The sequence below is a fragment of the Bos javanicus genome, chromosome 6, assembly GCF_032452875.1.
Source record: "Bos javanicus breed banteng chromosome 6, ARS-OSU_banteng_1.0, whole genome shotgun sequence".
Classification (NCBI taxonomy): Eukaryota; Metazoa; Chordata; class Mammalia; order Artiodactyla; family Bovidae; genus Bos; species Bos javanicus.
Genome location: NC_083873.1, coordinates 13,184,165 through 13,192,342, shown reverse-complemented (window position 1 = coordinate 13,192,342; position 8,178 = coordinate 13,184,165). Strand labels below are relative to the sequence as shown.

Here is an 8,178-nt window from a genome sequence, read left to right as displayed (position 1 = left end):
AGTTATTACAGAAATAGAATTAGAAGCCCTGTGCCAAATTAAAGAAAATACTGAAACTATGCATATTGTTCAAATGTTCACCTCCTCCCTGCAATTTAATATTCCACCTTTGTTGCTAGGTATCTGGTAGGTGATCAGTAAATTGTCACTGAATGAATAAATAGAAGCATTAATAGAAGATCCTGACTTTCTACCTATTACTTATCTGTCTCTCTAGGTCTACAAATCTATTTCTATTGGACTGTATTATGAGTTCCCTCACAGTGGAATTATTGTAACTGGCCCTGAGTCTAGTGGTTACCTCCCTGAGATGATCTTCTGTTAACTAAAACCAGTGGTGACTAGCTTATAAAATCTACAGAGACCCCACCAATATTTTGTGATACATGTGTGTGTGTGTGTGTGTGTGTGTATAACGTGCGTGATAATTTACAGGAAGGTTGGGGAGTGGTAGTGATCTGCAGATAACTCCCCTGGTATTGGCATCGTGACAGTGGCTCATTTCTCACCTTCCCAGAACCAGGTGTGGAAGTCCGGTTACTTCCCATATAGCTGATAAATTCTGGCTGCAAACAAATCCAAGTGCTTTTCTTATTTTTCCTTCTGTTAGAAACAGAAGAAATCAGGCCAAAAAAATATTTTGTGAGCAAACAACAGTTCCTTATTCTGTACCACCTGCTTAAAGGCGAGCTAAAGGCACCCAAATGATGCAACCCACGAGTGTGGAAGAGGCTGGCGGATGGGCTGTCACGTCTGGCTGATCTGATGTCACAGCAGATCATGTGGTGCTCTGTGGGCAGCTGGGACTGGCCCGCCGAAAGCACATGGATTACAGTCTGAGGCTGTGATGGGAAAGTCGGCTCCTGGGCTACTGTCTCCCAGACATCAGCCTGCGGGGAAGCTGGGGGCTCTCCGATTTGCTCTGCTCCGGGACCCCTCCTGCTGCATGACTCACGGGCACAGAGCTGAGAGAAGCTGCTGCTCCCAGTAAGTGCTTAAAGAGGGGCTTTATTCAGAGCATTTTGGAAGCGGAAAGGAAGCGATGGTGTTGATGGGGGTGCCTGGAAGCCCTTTGTAAAACACTCTCCCAGAATCTGGGCTGGGCAGCATTGCTTTCTATGCCATCCTGGAGTTCACAGGCAGCGCCAATGTGCAAATGTCCCCCAGCCCTGATTTTGGTTTGTTTTCCACGTGATGTGGTTTTCTGAATTTCATTTTCTGTTTTTGTGATTGTAGTGTAGATATGCTGGATGTGGTTAAAGCGAACTGATTTCAGATTTGCAGACCCCTGGGTGGACTTGGTGTGGTCTCTGTGTGATAAGCGAGCGGGGAGAGAGGGTGGTGGCTCTCTGGGTCAGAATCACTGCTTATGTTAAGATATTGACTATGTCTGTGCTGGAGAAATATTTAGCAGTTGCCGTTTCTTTTCTGCTTTGGGTGAGTGTTGAGAGAGAAAGCAGGGTGAACCAGCAGTGAGGAGCATGTAGATTTAGAGTTACTGGTGTTGATAAATTGCCTTGTTTTTAATAGTCAAATTATGTTAGGTGGTGTCAGCTGGCGGAACAGGTGCCGGCAGTGGGAGAATGATGGAGTTCTCACTCCCTTTTCAAATTGTCTCGCCTGGTTCAAAAGCCCAATTAAAGAGTGATGAGAACTGCGAGAGTGCAGATTCCTAAGCCCAGCTTTTCAGGGCTATTTTTATTTTTTTGCTGGTAACATGTATCACATTCCCACACTTAAGCATCAGAAGAGATTCTCACCTTGGCAATGTTTAGGTGTGGCCTTTTTAGAGAACAGGAGAATAAATTCAGTAACATCTTACTGTTCTTTTTGGGCATATGACACTAAATGTTTCAGAGACTGAAAATAAATGTGTATGGTTGTAAGGGATTTTCAAGGGAAATTTAGAACAAATTGTTTGTCTTAGCATTTTTTTATGAAGACTTGACAGAGTTTTAGGTCAAGGTATATAGGATGTCCACTTGAAGGACAATAGCAAATAAATAGACTATGTCTTTAAGCATTGAAAAATATTTATTCTTTGTTTTATTTTGAGGGATAACTTTAGTCTTTTCTGTGAGTCTCTGCATAAACTGTGGACTTAGGGGCCAAAGACCAATTCCAGAAACATTTAAGCATTGAGGAAACTTTTGGGTGGGAAAGATGGTTAGGTGGGAGCAAAGAAAGTAAGCAGAGATGAGGTCTATTCTTTTTTTATAGCCTTTTGCAAGAGATGATTTAAGTCACAGAACATCACACAACAGACAAGAGCTTGCCCCACCCATAGTGCTGTGAACATGGATTATTCACTTGCCATTTTATTCCACTAAATTATATGAGCACTCAGTGCAGAGGGGGTTCCAATTCATCCTTTGAGCTCTGTGGAATAGAGTACAAGCCAAATAAAATGAAGCATAGAAAAATGAAGCTTCCCCCTGTTCTGCCCCACCCCACCTTGTCTGCCTTCCATATTGTTGAGTGAAGCCAGATTTATGCCGGAAAGGGCCTTGTCACTGCTTGTAATTTTGTTAGTTATTTCAGAGACGCTGACAAAGGCAGAGGAAATGCAGCTGGTACTCTGCCCCTGAAGTAGGTGAGCACAGTGTGAGGCGTGTCTTCAGAGGTGCTTTCACTGCCCTCTCTCTGCCTGAGACCACACCCCCTTTTTTGGCCGTGTGCCAAATACCATCTCTCTCTGAAGGGAAGCCTGATGAAGCGCTGTCCATGCTTGGGCGTGTTGATTCCTTGGACATAAACTCAAGGAGCCCTCATCTCTTTGAAAGAGAACAAATATGGGAGTTTTAGAATTTCTTTTCTGCAAAAGTTGATACACGGCTATGAAAAGAAATGGAAGGAAATTACCCATTTCTCCATCTTACACACGCTCCGTTTACTGTCTTTGCATTCCCTTGTCTTAATCTCATCTCTTTTGGCAGGCTATGATTAATGCAGAGAGGCCGTCTACACCCAACATTGCTACTTTTCAGGAAAGCACGTGCAGGGAGGGACTTAGAGTTGAACAGACCTTATCCCCTTATTTTAAGAGGGGAAGACTGGCCAGAGTTATACATGTGGTGAGTGATAGAATTAGGACTAGCACCCAGATCTCAGTCTGCCTTCTGCAGTCACGTACGTATCACAAGGAAATAGTGTTTTCCTATGTCCTGAGGTTCCCCCCCACCCAGCTTGAGGTTCTTTTAATTTAGGTGTGGTATTACTGGAGTTGTAAAACCACTGCAATTTCACTTTCATTAGAATATCTTGGAATAGATTGGAAAGTCCTTAAAGAGGAAATTTTCTTTTCCTTAGGGGTGTAGCATGTGTATAGTCTTCACAGGTCATGTGGTGAGATCTCGAACACCTGATCATCAGTTTTCCAATCTTGCCTTCCTGGGAACGGGGACTACCTTAACTAATAAAAGTATTCTTGTTCAGTTTTGGCAAATCAAATACGCCAAGAACATTTAGAAACTTCTTTCCATTTGGGTAGTTTTCTGAGTCATATTAATGTTCTTTCTTTATGTAGGCCCTATTTATGGTGACATATTTAAAACTATTTATAAGAGATGCTTAATTTAAAATAAAATTTCAGCTTGACTTACTCTCCTAAGATTACTGCTAGACCCAAAAGAATTTTCAAAACATACTTATTGATTTAATGATAAGATATACAGAACACCACAATGCCTCTTATGAATATAAAAAATAATGTAGTCTTACACTGTTCTTCTATGGTATTAGAATGTCCATCTGTTAATTATTCAATCTAATTTTAGTCAGGGTGTGATTAACATAGTTGTTTGAAAATTTTTTTTCTAAAATATGAATAAATGTCACATTCATATATGTTAATGCTATTTGTAAAAGCAATAAACATGTAATTAGATTGGGTACAGTTTAATTACATTTTTTAGAAACCTTGACTACAATACAGAGGCCCTCTGATTATATCCTTAATGTGCAATAATCCAGTAAGGGCATCTTTTCATTCTAGACATTAAACTATAGTGATATATTGGGAGAAATTAGTTCTGGTAGCTTTGAGTGGTTTCAACAAGAATAATTGGAACACTGTTCTAAGAACCTACACTCTCTAGCTCAGAAACAAATGGCTGCATGTGTGACATTTCTAAATGGTGACATAGTCAAGGAACCCTCTGATTTTTTAGTTTAGGCTTCAGGTTATGGAGAGGGGAAAAAAACAGAAAAGGGAAATTAGGCGTTAATGTTTCTAATAAGGGGGAGAGACTCCAAATAAAGGTACCACTTATTTTTTAAAAGATGTAACTAAGAGGAAATTTTAAAAAAAATGTTTGGTGGAGCCTCAATACAGTGAATAGCTGCTGTCATGGCTGTAAATTTCACTCTTAGGTCTTGGGTACCTGTAACTGGTTCCATGTAGGCCGAAAACACAAGCAAATATCTCTTGTTGTAAACAAAGCAACAGATTTAAGTTAATGCTAATGTGTTCACAGCCAGAGCCAAAAGCTTTTCAGGGTTATTATAACACACTGGGCTCTTAGCCCATCCATCTAAATGTCTAAAGTAGACTAAAGTTACGGATCAGCCCATTGTCTACACCATCCCACATGAGAGCCAGATGCTACTGTTTACTGTGCTAGTAACTCAGCCAGCTTCAATGTGAAATCTGAGATTGCAGTTTGGGGTCAGTGGAAGTTATAGATTGATTTTTCCAATCATGAATTCAAGCTCCTATGCTTCAGTCTGTTTTGATTAATGCTTCTTTTTAGAGCAATCTCTTAAACCTGATATATACCCAACTGTCGAAACTGTTGAGATGAAGAACTTCCTTGTGAAAACTGTTTATTGTCTTTTGGGCTTTGGGTTTGGTATAGGTCTTTAGCATATTTTTGTCCTTTGTCTTGAGCACAGAAAGGAAGGCATGAAGATCTATTGCACAATACTACACTTGAAAATACCACTGCAACGCAGCCCTTGAGAAGACTGCATAGAAAAATAGTTCTGTGTATACCGATTTAGAACAAGACTACCTACTCCTCTCAGTTTCAGAGAAAATTCCATCATTCAAGACCCAGTATTGGGTTTTGTTGACTTATATATATGTCTTATTTTAATCTTACTTCATTTGATTTGTGCCTTTTTTATCAAATTTTCAGGAAGTATCATAAGTAATAATAATAACAGCAATTGCCACTTGTTGAGAACTTCCCATATGGTATACCCTATACCAACATTTCATTTATCGTGGGCATTTCACAGATGGTAAGGTAAACTTGCATCAAAGCACATGACATCAGCCAAGATTCCAACCAGGTCTTTCTAAGTCTAAAGTTCTCTATCTTATAACTTATGCTTATTGTTTCACCTATGGATTTCTATTGAGTTGTGCACACAAACTAAAAGGTTATTTGGTGATGGGGGTGTAATTTACAGATGACAAGGGACTGCCTTTATTTTAGGTAAGATTTCATTGTATTAATGAATTGTGGTATGATATGGTTAAAAGGTATGGGGAAGGCTTAGAAGTAATACTAACTTGCTTATTAGTTTTACTTTAAGTATAGTATCTCGGAGAAGGCAATGGCACCCAACTCCAGTACTCTTGCCTGGAAAATCCCATGGATGGAGGAGCCTGGTGGGCTGCAGTCCATGGGGTCACTAAGAGTCTGACACGGCTTAACGACTTCCCTTTCATTTTTCACTTTCATGCATTGGAGAAGGAAATGGCAACCCACTCCAGTGTTCTTGCCTGGAGAATCCCAGGGACGAGGGAGCCTGGTGGACTGCCGTCTATGGGGTCGAACAGAGTCAGACATGACTGAAGTGACTTAGCAGCAGCAGCAAGTATAGTATCTAGAAGACAGTCCCCATAGCAAGTTACTAATGAAAATATAATTTAACAAAATTTTGAATTACAGGATCTTATTTTTAAAAGAGTAGTTCTTTCAACTTTATCTAAAACATGGTAGACTTTACTATAAAGTTCTGCGATGATTAAGGACTTCCTAAAGTAATCAATGAAATTTAATACGCTAATGTCCAGAGAAAACCATAATTCAAAAAGATACATGCACCCCAGTGTGAAGTCAGAAAGAGAAAAACAAATATCATATATTAACATATATATATATGAAATCTAGAAAAATTTACTGATAAACCCATTTGCAGTGCAGATGTAGAGAATGGACTTATGGACACAGCAAGGGAAGGACAGAAGAGACGAATTAACATACATACACTACCATGTGTGAAATAGATGCTAGCAGGAAGCAGCTGAATAGCACAGGGCACTCAGCTTGGTCCTCTGTGATGGCCTAGATGGGTAGGGTGGGAGGGAGGCTTGAGAGGGAGGGAATATATCTATACTTATAGCTAATCATGTTGTTGTATAGCGAAAACCAATACAACATTGTAAAGCAATTATCCTCCAATTAAAAATAAATTAAAAAAAAGAAAAAAATGTAATTTAATGCACTAATACTGCAAGACAACTCTAATTCAAAAGATCCATGCACCCCAGTGTTCATTGCAGCACAATTTATGATAGCCAGGACATGGAAGCAACCTAAATGTCCATCAGCATAGGAATGGTTAAAGACAACATGGTACATATATACAATGGAATATTATTCAGCCATAAAAGGGATGAAATTGGGTCATTTGTAGTGATGTGGATGGACCTAGAGACTGTCATACAGAGTGAGGTAAGTCAGAAAAAGAAAAATTAATATATGAATGCATATATGTGGAATCTAGAAAAATGATATGCTGCTACTGCTAAGTTGCTTCAGTCATGTCTGACTCTGTGCGACCCCATAGACGGCAGCCCACCAGGCTTCCCCGTCCCTGGGACTCTCCAGGCAAGAACACTGGAGTGGGTTGCTGTTTCCTTCTCCAATGCATGAAAGTGAAAAGTGAAAGGGAAGTCATTTAGTCGTGTCTGACTCTTCTCGATCCCATGGACTGCAGCCCACCAGGCTCCTCCGTCCATGGGATTTTCCAGGCAAGAGTACTGGAGTGGGGTGCCATCGCCTTCTCCAGAAAAATGGTATAGATGATCTTATTTGTAAAGCAGAAACAGAGATACAGTTGTAGAGGACAAATGTATGGACACGAAGGGGGAAAGACAGGGAGGAATTGGGAGATTGGGATTGACACATATTCACTATTGATACGCATAAAATAGATAACTAAAGAGAACACATTGTATAGCACAGGGAACTCTCCTTAACTCACTGTGGTGGCCTGAACACGAAAAAGGTCCACAAGGGTGTGAATACGTGTGTATGTGTGGCTCATTCACTTTGCTGTACAATAGAAACTAACAGAACGTTGTAAAGGAACTATACTGTAATAAAAATTTGTTTAAAAATTTAAAAAAATATTTCACAGAACAATATTACTAAAAATCTGAAAAAGCACATGATCATATTTGTTATGTTTTCCTTCTTTTGTGTATCTTTCACGTCCCTGAACTTGAGTAATCAGTTGTCCACGTATCTTTGAAATCTAGTTCTTTAAAGAGAGGTCACATTTTACCTTTGTCTTTTCAGCTGGGCACAGTGGCTGGGACAAGATGTTGCTTGTTCACAAAATTACCATCCACTCAGAGGCCAGCTCTTTAAAGGTGTAAGGTTAATGGTTGAAACTTCAAAGAAGAATTTCTTTTGACTTTAATTTTAAGAGACTACATTGTAGAAAAACGGAAAAGCATCTAAGTAATCCAACTGAACTGCTTGTGCCTTGGTTTTTGGCAAAGCAATCTGACAAATTCTTTCATGCTAGCCATTCAGGATACCTACATATTGCTGCTGGTCTTGTTTTGACACAAGAATGCCTGAATGTGCTATCCAAGAGCTAATGCAAAATAGGTTCCAGAAAGTTTTACATATTAGATCTTTTCCTCATCTTGGTGTTGGAACATCAACTCTGCCATTTATAACTTTTCCTCATAACTCAATATCATTGGATTTATAATAAAAGAAGCATTAAACCATCCCTAATGAAGAATGAAGCTGAGTTGCAGAGTAGATTTTGCACTATTTTACAGTCACATAATGATTTTGTTTTGCCCAGAAAAGCCTATTGGTTCTCCATGTTGTATATTTTATGCTTACTAAAACTGTCGGTATATAGAAAAGCATATTCTTTCCAGTTATAAAGTGACTTCTGGAATAATACTGCAGAATATTAAAT

At 39.4% G+C, this 8,178-nt stretch overlaps 1 protein-coding gene across 2 annotated transcripts in view; it reads left to right on the top strand.

Moving 5' to 3' along the window:
• The first annotated feature begins 833 nt into the window (after positions 1-833).
• Positions 834-8,178, top strand: part of ANK2 (ankyrin 2) — a 581,957-nt gene continuing 574,612 nt past the window's right edge. For both annotated transcript variants that reach the window (XM_061419353.1, XM_061419352.1), the window contains exon 1: positions 834-987. The gene's annotated coding sequence lies outside the window, so the exon portion shown is untranslated. The remainder of the gene's footprint in view (positions 988-8,178) is intronic.